The sequence below is a fragment of the Cuculus canorus genome, chromosome 5 (genome assembly GCF_017976375.1).
Source record: "Cuculus canorus isolate bCucCan1 chromosome 5, bCucCan1.pri, whole genome shotgun sequence".
NCBI lineage: Eukaryota > Metazoa > Chordata > Aves > Cuculiformes > Cuculidae > Cuculus > Cuculus canorus.
Window position 1 is genome coordinate 3123131 of NC_071405.1, and position 14636 is coordinate 3137766.

At 55.8% G+C, this 14636-nt stretch overlaps 1 protein-coding gene across 3 annotated transcripts in view; it reads left to right on the forward strand.

Moving 5' to 3' along the window:
• Positions 1-3198: 3198 nt before the first annotated feature.
• The window catches only part of GNG2 (G protein subunit gamma 2), a 32780-nt gene continuing 21342 nt past the window's right edge, over positions 3199-14636 (forward strand). For 2 of the 3 annotated variants that reach the window (XM_054068422.1, XM_009558782.2), the window contains exon 1: positions 3199-3382. The gene's annotated coding sequence lies outside the window, so the exon portion shown is untranslated. Of the gene's footprint in view, positions 3383-13309; positions 13383-14636 lie in introns of those variants that run through there. The other variant, XM_054068423.1, reaches the window with a different exon arrangement.

The window sequence follows — 14636 nt, forward strand, 5'->3', positions numbered from 1 at the left end:
TGGAAAAGACCTTTGAGATCATTGAATACAACCGTCCCTGTCCACTACTAAATCAGATCCCTGAGCACCTCATCTCCCCAGCTTTTAAAACCCTCCATGGATGGTGACTCCACCACCTCCCTGGGCAGCCTCTGCCAGTGCCGGAGAACCCTTTCTGTGAGGACATCTTTCCTGATGTCCAATCTGAAGCTGCCCTGGTGCAGCTTGAGGCCATTCCCTCTTGTCCCATCACTTGTTACTTTGGAGAAGAAAGCAACACCCACCTCACTCCAACCTCCTTTCAGGCAGTCGTAGACAGAGATGAGGTCTCCCCTCAGGCTCCTCTTCTCCACACTAAACAGCCCCAGGTCCCTCAATAGCTTCTCATAACCCCTGTTCTCCAGCCCCTTCCCCAGCTCCATTCCCTTCTCTAGATGTGTTCCATCTACTCAATATCCTTCTTGGAGTGAGAAGCCCCAAACTGAGCGCAGGATTCAAGGTGCAGCCTCACCAGCACCAAGTCCAGGGGCACAATCCCTCCTCTGGTCCTGCTGGACACTCTGTTTCTGCCCCAATCCAGGACGCCGTTGGCCAACTTCTGATTAGCATCGGATGCGACACTTTATGCAGCACCACAGGTCCTCCGTGTTGTGTTTGGGGTTTGTGGCTTGATGTGTACAGGGTGGGGGGAACCCCCAACCCCAGCTGCTGCCCTGGGGGGTGCCGGGGTCCATGGTGGAGGTGTGAGTGGGCTCTATGGGTGCTGGTGCTGAGCTTCGCAGGGCAGCGAAGGAAATCAGTCTTCAAGCGTTGCTGTGGAAACGGGAGGGGAAAGTGGCTGTGTGACAACCAGTGCCAGGAACCCTACGGAGCCTGGCCAGCAGATGGGGGGGGACACGCAGCCCCCCGTGCCCACCACCGCCAGCTCCGGGAGGTCCCACTGCAACGCTTTGTGCCTGCGGGGAGATGCTTTCCCCAGCGGCAGCACCCGCAGGGCTTGAAGAGCTTGGTTTGGGGGGGCTGTGCCGCACCCCAGCTCTGCTGTGCCCCCAGTTCTGCCCATCAACGCACTTTCAACGTATTTCTCTAACGTGGGGTGGTTGGGACTTCCAGAAAGGTAAAGCCATGAGCACATCGCTGATGTATTGGGATGGAGAGGGAGAGGAGAGGGAGAGGAGAGGGAGAGGAGAGGGAGAGGAGAGGAGAGGAGAGGAGAGGAGAGGAGAGGAGAGGAGAGGAGAGGAGAGGAGAGGAGAGGAGAGGAGAGGAGAGGAGAGGAGAGGGAGAGGAGAGGAGAGGAGAGGAGAGGAGAGGAGAGGAGAGGAGAGGAGAGGAGAGGAGAGGAGAGGAGAGGAGAGGAGAGGAGAGGAGAGGAGAGGAGAGGAGAGGAGAGGAGAGGAGAGGAGAGGAGAGGAGAGGAGAGGAGAGGAGAGGAGAGGAGAGGAGAGGAGAGGAGAGGGTCACCTTATAAAACCCCAACCAGTCTCCAAACCCTTCCACTCAGGATCCTAAAAATGTGAACTCACATCCCATGAAAATGAAATCCAAAATAGCGAGGGTTGGGTGTTCCCCCCCCGGGCTGAGCCCTGGAGCAGCAGGATTGGGCCCCAACGGGAACTTCTGACCCCAGCGGGGATGGAGGGGTCTGGGGGGGTCAGGGGGTTGGGGCTGTGTGGGTGGGGGCAGAGGTGGGAGCACTTGAGGGGTTGGGGGGCGCAGAAGAGGGGATGAAGGGATGGGGTGTTTGGAGCTGGGAGGGGTGGGGGTAAGAGGGGACAGGGATGAGTGCACGGGGGGGGGTGGAAATGAGGGGGTGAGGTGCAAGGGGTGCGATAGGTGCAGGGGTGAGGGATGCAGTGAGGTTTTGGGGTGCAGGGTGCATTGTGTGCAAGGGTTGTGATGGGTGCAGGAGGTATGGGGTGCAGGGGATGTGATGGTGCAGGGGTGTGGGGTGCAGGCGTGAGTGCTGGGGTGCAGGGTGGTGGGGTACAGGGTGTGTGGGGTGCAGAGGTGTGGGTGTAGGGTATGTGATGGGTGCAGCGTTCTAGGCTGGAGAGGGGGTTCTGGGGTGCAGGGGAGTGCGGTGCAGGGGTGTGGGGGGTGCAGAGGTGAGGGCTACATGGAGAGTGATGGGTGCAGCAGTGTGGGGTGCAGGGGGAGTTCTGGGGTGCAGGGGTGTAGGGTACAGGGTATGTGGGCTGCAGAGGTGTGGGGTGCAGGGGATACGATGGGTGCAGGGGTGTGGGGTGCAGGTCATGCAGTGGGTGCAAGCAGTGGGGGTGCAGGATGATGGGCGCAGGGTGCGTGATGGGTGCAGGAAGGGTGATGGGTGCAGCGGGGCGGGGTGCAGGGGTGCAGGGGTGATGGGTGCAGGAGGGGTGATGGGTGCAGGGGTGCAGGGGTGATGGGGGTGGGGGGTGATGGGTGCAGGGGTGCAGGGGGTGATGGGTGCAGGAGGGGTGATGGGTGCAGGGGGGTGATGGGTGCAGGGGTGCAGGGGTGCAGGGTGCAGGAGGGGTGATGGGTGCAGGGGGTGATGGGTGCAGGAGGGGTGATGGGTGCAGGAAGGGTGAGGGGTGCAGGGTGATGGGTGCAGGGGTGCAGGGGGGTGATGGGTGCAGGAGGGGTGATGGGTGCATGGTTGCAGGGGGGTGATGGGTGCAGGAGGGGTGATGGGTGCATGGTTGCAGGGGGGTGATGGGTGCAGGAGGGGTGATGGTTGCAGGGGTGATGGGTGCAGGGGGTGATGGGCACAGGGGGTGATGGGCGCAGGTGGGGTGATGGGTGCAGGAGGGGTGATGGGTGCAGGGGGTGCAATGGGTGCAGCGGGTGATGGGCACAGGGGGTGATGGGCGCAGGAGGGGTGATGGATGCAGGGGTGATGGGTGCAGGGGTGCAGGGGTGCAGGGGGTGATGGGCACAGGGGGTGATGGGTGCAGGGGTGCAAGGGGGTGGGATACAGGATGGGGCTTCAGCGCGTGGGTGTGGGGGTCGGCGGGTGGGTGTGCGGCACGTGTGGGGTGCAGGGTCCAGGGGGGGCAGGGACGAGGGGTCGGGAAAGGGACCGGGGACAGAAAAGGGCAGGGATGGGGGCAGAAACCAGGAGAGATCCCGGGACAGGGACCCGGGCAAAGGACAGGGAGGAGGCAGGGCGAGAGGCAGGGGCAGGGGGGCTGGAGATAAGGGAGAGGAGAGCAGGAGGAGCAGCAGGAGAAGGAGGAGGAGGAGGAAGTCGGGACTGAGCCGTTTCCTGTAGGCAGAGGGATGAGCGCAGACAAAGCTGGGTGGGGACTCGGCACTCGGGGCTGCTGCTGACCACCCTCCTCCATCCCTGCATCCCTGCATCCCTGCATCCCGCAGCCCGCAGCCCGCCGCGGGGGACTCGGGGCAGCACCGCCTCCAGGTACCGCTGGGCACTGGGTGGGGAGCTGGGTGGGCACTGGGAGCACTGGGAACACTCAGACCGGCAATCTCGCACCCCACACCCCTTCCAAATCAGCAGAACCCCCCCCAGATCCCCGCATCCACCCCTCCCCACGTTGCCCCCCTGATCTCGGGTGGCGATGGGGGCTGATGTGGGGATTTGGGAGTCCCCGAAAGGTGCCTCGCACAAAGAGTTCAGTCTCTCCAACAAAGGTTTGATTTAGAGGGATTGATCCTCACTTAATCAACTGATTTGCCATCACAGGAAAGGCTTTTTTTTTTTTTTCCCCCCCGCGGATGAATGAGACGTAGTGTTCTTTCTTTCTCTGTTTTTTTTTTTGTCTTCTCTCCATGGGAAGGAAGGAAAGCTGAGACTTTCCCAACCCCTAAATCCCTGCAGCAACCTCAGCTGGGATGGATCAGCCCCCAGCCTGGCTTTGGGGACACCACCATCAGCCCCACCATCCCCACGAAAGCAGCCCTTTCCCCATCATTTCCATCCAAATCCATAATTTTCCCAGCGGGGCGTTATGGTGCGAGCGCTTCAGGAAGGGAAAATCACCCGTCAGCTGGGAAGATGCGCTCAGGGAAAGGCGGTCCAGGGCTCTCTTGCCCCTGAGGGAGGGGAATCTGGCAAAGAACTTTTGCCTTCTTGCTTCCTTGATGGGAAATCGTGGAATCATAGCATCATGGAATGGTTTGGGTTGGAAGGGACCTCAAAGCTCATTGAGTTCCAATCCTCCTACCATGGGCAGGGACACCTCCCACTGGATCAGGGGCTCCAAGCCCCATCCAACCTGGCCTGGAACCCCTCCAGGGATGGGGCACCACCACTGCTCTGGGCACCCTGGGCCAGGGGCTCCCCACCCTCACAGCAAAACATTTCTCCCTAAGATCTCACCTCAATCTCCCCTCTTTCAGATTAAAACCATTCCCCTTCATCCCATCCCTGCACTCCTTGATAAGGGAGTGATACAATCGATTTATATTTAAGGAAAATCACGAAAGGCAACGATCCTTCACCCATTTCTGATGAGTTACAGATAAACTTGAAGCGCACCACCCCAAAGGGACACCCCTTCTCTCTCTCTGCTGGACGTGCTGCGTGCAGGGCAGAGCATCGCTGCAGCTCCGGGGTGGGTTTTATTTCTCTGTTTCCCTCCGAGCCCCCAAATTCCGAATACCCGAACCCCACCAGCAAATTTGTGCTTCCCAGCCGCGAGAGCGGAGGGGGCCAGAGCCATACGGGTGGCAGCGGCACGTACCAGGGTCAGGCACGGAGGATTTTTCCTCGTAACTGGATTTCCCTGAATGCAGCTGGAGCATGCGATTTTAATCCTCTTTTCTGCCATACGGCCTCTGGCTGCATTGAAATATGACTCAATTAATTATTGCCAGGAAAGCCCCGGGGCGAAGCCTTGCTCCAGGAGTATGTTGTAAGGTGCTCCCAGGGCTAGAAAGGGGCTTTTCTCACATGTGATGCAGCCCCATTCTATCTCATATCCCATGTTGGCCACGCGAGGCCAGGCTGCTCCCTTGGCACAAGTCTTGGTGCTTTGATTTTGGCTTTTTCAGCCTTGCGTTTGCTTGCAAAAGGGAGGGGAGGCTGCAGCTTGCTGCTGCTGGCTGCTCACATGTGACATGAGTTTGACGGTCTCAGCATCACCTGGATGATGATTGGAGTCAGCCTTGCCTCTAAAACTGGTTATCCCCAGCTTGGGGGGACCTGCAGATCCACTCATGGTACCTACACATAGCAGGAGGGATGGAATTAGACGATCTTTAAGGTCTTTTCCAACTCAAACCGTTCTATGATTCTACACACGCCCATCCTCTCTCCCAAATTCCTTGGGAGCTGCCAGCTTTGCTCCCACTGGTGCACATACTGGTGTTTAGGATGCTGGTTGTGTTTTCTCCTCACTGTCATGAGCTCCACTGTTGTGGAACACTGGCCCAGGTTGCCCAGAGAAGTGGTGGCCGCCCCATCCCTGGAGGGGTTCCAGGCCAGGTTGGATGGGGCTTGGAGCCCCTGATCCAGTGGGAGGTGTCCCTGCCCATGGCAGGGGGCAGAACTGGATGATGTCCCTTCCAACCCAAACCATTCCGTGATGCTGATTCTGTGATTTAGCGCGTGGCTAAATGATGATTTATGATTGAGCACTCCGATGGGTCGCTGTGCCGTGGTGTGGCTGACCCCAGGGTGGGTGATGGTAAATGTGCATCAGGACTTGGCACGGGGCTGCCTCGCGGCACGGGGGGTTATGGTTTTCTGCCAGAGGAATTTTGCCCCACTCGCAGCACGGGAGTTATCGTGACCAGGAGTGAAGCACCTGATGGGATTCCCAATCCATAGATTGAATCATAGAATCATTAAATCACAGAATCATGGAGTGGTTTGGGATGGAAGGGACCTCAAAGCCCATCCAATTCCAATCCCCTGCCATAGGCAGGGACACCTCCCACTGGATCAGGGGCTCCAAGCCCCATCCAGCCCAGCTTTGAACACCAGATGGCTGCGAGCAGGTGATGAAACTCAATCATTCTGGTTATTTTTAATCCCCAAGCCAACCTCCTGCATTGCCACCCTCTACCGGGGTGCCGGGAGTGGTAAACACCATAAAAAGCCAAACTTTGCAAGGGTGGGCAATGCCTTCCCAGCTTCACAGATGCAGATGCGTCTGCTGGGCTTCCAGCATCCAAACGGCAGCATCCGAGGCACCAGTTTTCCTTCTGAAATCCAGTGAGTCACCAAAGGAGGACAGCCAGGCGCCGGCGCAGGCTGTTACCATAGTAATTGGGGCTGGTGAACCAGTGCTGGATCCCCGTGGACCCCCACACCCCTGGAAAGCACTGCCAGGGGGTGGCTGTGGTCCCCCATCCCACACACTGGTGTTGGGATGCTGGAGGCCGGCACGCTCGTGACACGTGTGCTGCCTGCGGGGCCCACGAGGCTGCGCCGCCTGCTCCCTCCTGGTGGCCCGTTGCCCCGTTTGGGGTCGGGAATAAGGGGTTCACACCATTTTCAGCACAAGTTGCATCAGTTCTCACTGTGACTTCGACAAGCGTTTCATTTCTGTGGCCGGAGCGGGATGCCGGAGTGGGATACAGCCGTGTGCATTAACAGCTGGCACAGAAGCGGGTAGGATGAGCAAAGGAATTAGGGTGGGTTTGCAGGTTTTCTTGCCTTTCAGACTCCTTTCCTGCTGTTTCTTCCTCTCTGCTTTTTTTGCTGTGGCCACAGTGGCTGCTAGGAGGAGGGATGGGATGAAAGGCAGCGGAAGATGCTCTCTGGGGCAGGGTGTGGGGTGCAGTGTGGTTTGTGCTTGTCCTTGCACAGTTTTATTGCCTGCTCACTTCCAGTGAGGCTTTAGCCCATCCTCATCTATATCTTTCCTTCTGTGTGCAACAGAAGAAGCAACCTGATCCAGTGGGAGGTGCCCATGGCAATGGGGTTGGAACAGGATGGGCTTTGAGGTCCCTTCCAACCCAACCTATTCCATGGTTCTATGAACGTGCATGGAGCAAACATCCCCCAAAACAGTTCCTTTAAAGTGCAGGAGCAGTTTTGCCCTCCCAAACATTTGGGGAGAAGTGAAAGGAGGGGCTCCTGCATCTGCTGCTGGTGGGGGAGCACGTGATGGTTGCAGGGGAACGTAGGCTGTCTCTCCCAGCTTTCCGCACCAGCTTGGCACGAGCCGCTTGGCACTCACCCCGTTGAGAGGCAGGTCTGAGCTGGAGAGAAGGATGGGCTCCAGCTGCCAAGAGGACACGGATTTGGCTCTGCGGAGAAGCAGGGCTTGCTCCATCTGAAGTTGCTGGAAGGGTGTCTGTCAAGCCTGGCCTTTGGGTCAGGCCAGTGATTAATTAATAGCTTCGATCAGAGCTGTGCAAGCAAATCAATTTGAAGGCTGGGAGGAAGCGTGAGCTGGATGCTGCCAACCCCTGGGCTGGGCCAGGATGTGCGAGGATGCAGCTGTGCCAAGGCTGAAGTCTAAAATCATACGTCTCCTGCATTTCGTGAAGAAGAGAAGCTGCTCTAAGGTCTCCTGGTTGTCAGCTTCCAGCACTGAAAGGGGCTCCAGGAAAGCTGGGGAGGGGCTCTTGGTCAGAGAGTGCAGGGACAGGATGAGGGGGAAGAGTTTTCATCTGAAAGGGAGGAGATTGAGATGAGATCTTAGGAAGAAATGTTTTGCTGTGAGGGTGGGGAGGCCCTCAGGTTGCCCAGAGCAGTGGTGGCTGCCCTATCCCTGGAGGGGTTCCAGGCCAGGTTGGATGGGGCTTGGAGCCCCTGATCCAGTGGGAGGTGTCCCTGCCCATGGCAGGGGTGGAACTGGGTGGGCTTTGAGGTCCCTTCCAACCCAAATCATTCCATGATTCTATGATGGTCTTCAAACCCCAAACCCAATTTTTCACTCAGTGGAAAAAAAAAGTAAAAATCCCTGAAGCGGCACCGTATGAAGCTTAAGAAATTGCCAGTTTGCCCTTCTCATCCAGCTGGGAAGCCCTCAACAATTCCTGGGCAGCAGCTGCACCAGAACCTCCCGATTCTGCCATACACAGTCATTTTCACCTTATCTCATCCTCTCCTGGCTTTTCACACAGCATTTCTCTTCCCTTGTTGTCATCATTGTCACGACTCGGGCTAATTAGTTTGTCCAAGGGAAGGTCCAGGTCTTGTTGGATGATGGATACCAGCATCACAGGGAGGCTTCTGGTAGTGGGTGATGCTTTCACCTAGCATCCCAAAGCCTGCTAAGATGCGGGGCGGCGGCGGGGGGGGGTCTGATTATTCTCAGGGGTGCTGATGAGAACCCCAAAGTGCTGGGAGCAAGTGCTGGCGTGGGGCAAAGGTGCTGCTGCAGCAGATAAGCTCCGTTACCTGGCTCAGCATCTTGATTTAACAGGTTTATCAGCCCACCCTTGCTTGCACTTCTGGACACTTTGGGAAGGAATGTTGGTCCTGTTGTTCCTGTGATGCTCCTTCCCGGCTCTCCTGGCTGGGAAGGTCCTTGCTGCGTTTGTAAGAGGGAGCGACTCGGATGGGAAGGAGCAGCCTTGCCTGAGCCTCGGAGCATATCAAGGATCCTGAGCATCACTGCTCCTTCCTTGATCCCACCAAAGGGGAAAATCCCTGGCACAGCATGGGATATTCCCATTGCAAAGTGCACTGTGTTGCTGGTTTTACCCTGTCCCTCCTGCAACCTCCGGCATCGTCATGACCAGGGTGATCAAAGCTCAGCTCCGAAGCCTGGCTGCTGCCTGCTATGGCTGAGCTGCCTCCCTGAGCTCCCGTCCTCACTGACAAAGCCACCAGCTGCAGTGGGGACCGCGGGGACGTCGGTGCCCTGTGCCATCACCAGCACTTCTGCACAGAGACACAGAGCTAATTATGGGAGATGTTCAAAGCCAGTGCTGAGAAACCCCCGTTTTCTGCCTGTCCACGTAGGAGCAGCTCAGCAGCCCCACTGCTCTCCATGCTGGAACCTCAGGGAAAACAGTGACAGCGCTGGGGTGGATTTGTGCATTAATTATCATAGAACCATGCAATGGGTTGGGTTGGAAGGGACCTCAAAGCCCATCCAGTCCCATCCCCTGCCATGGGCAGGGACACCTCCCACCGGATCAGGGGCTCCAAGCCCCATCCAACCTGGCCTTGAACACCTCCAGGGATGGGGCAACCACAGTTTCTCGGGGCAACCTGGGCCAGGGCCTCACTACCCTCATCAAGAATTCCTTCCTAATGTCTAATCTAAACCTTCCCCCCTCAGTTTAAAGCCATTTAAAGCCACCCAAGGTCTCCTCCATGCAGCCAGGTCTTCTTCACATCTCTACGTACCTTCATGGGGACCTTCTATGCTCCAAGCCCCATCCAACCTGTCCTGGAACACCTCCAGAGATGGAGAAGCCACCACTTCTCTGGGCAACCTCTGCCAGGGCCTCCCCACCCTTACTTTTTGAGGTTTATGCCAAGTTGTGGTGAACATCAGTGTAGCTCCAGCCCCAGGCTTGCTCCAGGGCGGGATTTGTGCCAACACTGACACCTGTGTTTGCCGATTCTCTTTTAATCAAAATTTTTCTTGGCTTGTTTGCATCAAGTCCTTGCAGCCAGGGAAAAGCAGAGGTTGTGGTGGGACCAGAACCCTTATGCTCCCCCAGCCTGGGGACAGCCAAGGTGTCCCCATGTACCTGCCAGATCTGCATGGACGCGGAGAAGCTGTGTTTTCTCTCTTGCCTCTCCTTTCTGAGCCGCGTCCCTGAGGAGAGACGGGGAGCTGAAGGTGGATGAACTGCGGGAGCGTTGAACCTGTTGCAGCATTCTCCTGGGATGGCATGGGGAGCACCTCCAAGCATGGCACAAGAGCGAGTGTCACAAGCCTGAGGCATTATCTCCTCAAGTGGGACGCTGAAGCGATGCTTCAGGCTTCAGTCATCTCAAAACCCTCCTCTTAGCTATGAGTTCCTGCAGACTGAGTGCATTGCAGTACTCGTGGGTTTGGAGGATTGTGCTTTGTGGACCATTTAGGGTGAGAACGTGCCAGCCCTGGCAGATTTGAGATGTTCGGTATTGATTTAATTCGTTTTCAGTCCTGGTGTCTTTGGTTTGGCTTTGGAGTGGATGCAGTGAAGGGAGGGGAGCAGGATAAAGAAGGTGGTGGCAATTGAGGAACGGATCTTGAACGCAACAGGGATGCCAGAAAGGTGTCTGCATGATCCTGCTGTCACCAGGGGATGCCAAGGACGGTGCCAACGTGTTTCTGTGTGCAGCGTGCATCATCTTTAGGGCTTTGCTATGTTTACAGCCATAATGCCTGGTTTGGGGTAGAGCTCGGGTGAGGAGTACCCATGGGATGAGTTTTGGTCTCTGGGCTTGTCCTTCTCCTTCCTCAAAAGCTTCAGTTGGGTTTGGGTTTTCCAAAGGGCTGAACCCAAAGCGAAGAGCTGTGGCACAGCTGCTTTGGTCTCAGCTTCACCACAGTGTTGGGCTGGGGTGCCTCAAACCCTCCGTGGTGGGTTGTCCATCACCCACGGGGGCTGAGAAGAATGGGATGTGTCAGCTAAGTCAGGGTGGGAGACTGCTGTCGGCAGGAGGAAGGTGACACATGAGCTGTTCCAAGGCCGAAATTGCCTTGCAATGGTTTATTCTCCACTTTAATGTGTTCCTCTTCGACCAGACCTTGGGAGGAACGGGCAGGTGTTGAGGATGTGGGAGAGCAGATAAACATCCATCATCTGCTTGTGGGGTTGGGGCTGTGCCCAGCGGAGAGCCCGGGGCCGCACACATAGAGGACACTGCGGGGCAGGAGATCTATGGGGCAGGTGAGTTGAGGAGACCACCTTCTTCCTGCTGCTTCTTTTACTTTCGCATCTGCAGACGCCAGTCTGAGGGGGATAAAAGTGTCCCCAGTGTCTGCAGACATCTTCTTAGGTCAATATGGTGTCTGTGGCTCCTTAGGCACAGGCCATATCCAGCCTGTTGAGGTTTATGACTTTGGGGGAAGGTTAAATGTCCCCAGAGGTCTCTCTGCACTCATGGAGCCCAGGGACACCATCTCCTCACTGTCCTGCTGCTCCCAAACTCTCCTCCAGCCAGATTCTCACTGCCTTTTGCCTCTTGAGAGGGCCATGTCAGATGCAGGGACACCAAGACCTTGGTCTGAGTCTCCTGAGGACCAAAGCAACAGGAGAAATTCTCAGTGCCCCTTTTTCTAGGGTCCTATGGGGGCTTGGGCAGCTGGTGCCCGTTAGGAGGAGGATTATTGTAGATGTCTTCTCTAGGTAGTCTTTGGAAGCCCTGAGGTGTGGCCTGAATGAGCTGCACAGAGCTTGTTAGTTACCCTGGAGGTGAACGGACTCGGTCTTTAGCTGCTTGGTAGTACATTTCCTGTTCTTTCTTCTTATCTGACAAACTCAGACCTCTCGTGATCTCCATAAAGTTTCTGTTCATTAGAACTCTGCTGTTTGCTGCTCTGACCGCAGCCGCTCATGGGAGGTGTCTTGGGCTGGCGCTTCCTCTCCACCCTTCAGTGAGGCTCTTATGAACCCTGATCTGCTGATCATTTGTGGGATGCGTCTTCCTTCCCGGGGTCCCAGTGTGTGTGCAGAAAACATCTGACCATCACATTTGCATGGTGGAGGCTTCCTCACCCATGGCCCTCTATGTACAAGGTGGCTGAGGTTTGTCCTTACGGTTGGGTTTTGGATTCATGGTTGGGTTTTGGCTTCCTTCCCTGCTCTGGGGACTGCTCCATCAGCATGTGGTGCAGTTTTATCTCACTTGCATTATGGTTGTGTTGGCTCCAAGGGCTCCTCTGCTTGTATCAGCTCTTAAATTCGACCCATGTTGGCAGGAGTTGGATGAAGAGCATGAGTAGATAGTTACCTCTCCATGACTTCTTGAGTAGGGATAAAGGAGGGAGCTGGCTGGTTTTGCAGATCCAATTCCAAGTTGTTGATTGCCTGTGCTGTGCAGGTTTGTTGTGGAAGAAGTCTCCAGCTGTGGTTTTGGCTTTTGCCAGACTGGACTGTGTTAGTCTCGAGAGCTGGTAGTCGTACGGAGAGTTGCCCAAGAGTTTCTGCCACCTCCCCATCATTTTCAGGTTGTTTTCTGGATCCCTCAGGGGCTTTCCAGTGAGCAAACAGTAATGAACCATCGTGACTCATTTAGTTGGAGGGGAAATCTCAAGGTGTCTGGTCCCACCAGAGTAGGGCCAACACCATGGGCAGATCAGTGCTGTCCCCATGAGCATTGTGTAAGTCCGTGTGGGTCCAGGTGCCCTCAAGGTGTCATGGAGAAATAGAGAGGTCTTAGAATCATAGAATAAGAATGGTTTGGGTTGGAAAGGACCTTAAAGCCTATCTAGTTCCAACCCTCTGCCATGGGCAGGGACACCTCCCACTGGATCAGGTTGCTCCAAGCCTCATCCAGCCTGGCCTTGAATACCTCCAGGGATGGGGCAACCACAATTTCTCTGGGCAACCTGGGCCAGGGCCTCACCACCCTCATTGAGAAGAATTCCTTCCTAATGCCTAATCTAACCCTTCCCTCCTCCAATTTAAAGCCATTTAAAGCCATCCAAGGTCTTCTCCATGCAGCTAGGTCTTCTTCACATCTCTGCATGCCTTCATGGGGACCTTCTACCCCTTCTCTAGGCCTGCAATGGTTTGGGGTCCTTAGGAGATCATCAGCCATCCCCAACGTGTAAACCTATTCAGACCTCTTCTAAAAGTCCTCAGGACTGTGTCTGCTGCTGGAGCAGCTCTGCTCATGCTAGAAAGTGCCCAAGCAGAGGTCTCTCACCTTGGATGGGACGGCATTGAACGTTGACCGGGTCTGGTGGAGTCCCATCCGTTTGTGTAGGATCTTGCGAAGAGGCGGTAGTTTGGTGGCTCTGCTGTGGGGCTGGAGCTCCAGCGTGCCCCGAGGACAGCATTTCAGAAGGGCTGTAGATTCAAGTATTCAAATCACGCTGACCTGATTGCTCTCCATCCTTGTGTTTTTCATCTCGCGGAGCCGCGATGGTGTTTCTGCAGGGCTTGCAGGGCTGGTACCATCAAAACGCTTTGCATTATTTATCAGCTAATTTCATATAATTGCTGCTCAGCCTCACATCCTCGCTTGGGGGGGGTTGTACCCGTGTCCGGTGCTCCTCTCGCTCCCCAGCAGGGAGGGCCCCTGCCTCCTCCCTCTGTGTGGTGCCAGGGGGGGATAAAAAGATTATTTTAATGCCGCAACCCAGGCATAAGCAGCGAATAAGGGAGGCACTGATGGTTTTTTTTTTTAAGCCTAAATCGCAGCCCTGTGTAAGCGTTTCCATTAATTGATGTCAAAGTTCGGCTGGCTGTGAATCGTTGCTGCTCCTCCATCCTACCTGGAACCAAAACCCAACCCCCCCCAAAAAGCAACCGCCTTCAGTGATTTTCATAGGGAAGAACCTAGAAAGCGACGGCGTAGCCCCGCGCCGAGGCTTCCCGGCAGCCAGGTAGGCAGGGAAAGGCACTTATCCTTGGGAAAGCAGAGCAGAAAGGGCCAAATGCAGCGGCTCCTCGTTAGGCAGAAAGATTAAAGCTCTGGGGGGGGGATAAATGAAGGATGTGGGGTCCGCGACACAGCCAGGATGGATTGATCTCCCGTACGGAAGGTATCGATGCGCGGGAGGGGAGGGCGATGCTGTCTTGCGCTGCTTAATCCAAGGTTTGTAGTTCTTTTAGCTTTCATTTTTTTTGCCCTTTGCTTGTTGTTTCTTTCGCTTTTGGCAATGTTTGATATTGTAAGTGTGAAACCACCGCCCAGGCTGGCGGCTCCGGGGTTGTTTCTCCTCCTGGCTGGGTGATATCAGTGTTTGCTGAGCACGAGTGGTTTCACAATACAGCCGGAATAACGGGCGGTGGTAAAAGCAGGGCCGTTGACTCAGCAGGAAGCGTGGCAGGGGATGCTTTGTGTGTGTGTGTGTGTGTGTTCGAAGGGGAAACCAAGCTGGTTCAGGGATGTGGGGCTCCGTGGGAAAACCAAGACGTTGTATGTGGAGGTTAGGAAGTGGTGAGGATGGAGACGCAAAAGCGTGGGAAAGGCATTGAGGGCGCAGCTTGGGGGAGAAAAGTGATTTTTGCTGGTTTGCAGGTGAGGGGAAACGCAGGTGGGTCAGGGCTGAGTGGGGGGAGGCTGACAAGCCCACTGCCTCCTCTCCATCCCCTTTCCACATCCCTGTCCCAATTCTGCTCATCGCAGCGGGAAGGACCCAGGTGTCCTCGCAGCCAGGTCCTACTTTAGACCGAAATGCATTAGGTTAGAGGAGAAAAAAAAAGAGGCAGCAGTGGGCTGCAAAAGTGAAATTTAATTGAGATAATATGGGTCAGCTCAGCGACCGAGGACAGAGGAGCAACCTACTTCTCCCCAGCCAGCCCCAGCTAACCGGGTTTGCAGCACCACCAGGTTCTGCAGCCTGTTCGCGACTGCCGGCTCAAAGAAACCCCCCTGGCGGCTCCAGGTTTGCCAGGAGGGAAATTACTGGCCATGGAAAGTTGAGGCCAGCGCAAATCACAATAAATTACTTTTCATATTTATTAATAGTGAAAATGCCCCATCCCTGGAGGTGTTTAAAGCCATGCTGGAGCAACCTGATCCAGTGGGAGGTGTCCCTGCCCATGGCAGAGGAGTGGAACTGGATGGGCTTTGAGGTCCTTTCCAACTCAAACCTCTCCATGATTCTAGGAAAATACAGAATAGCATGGGAATT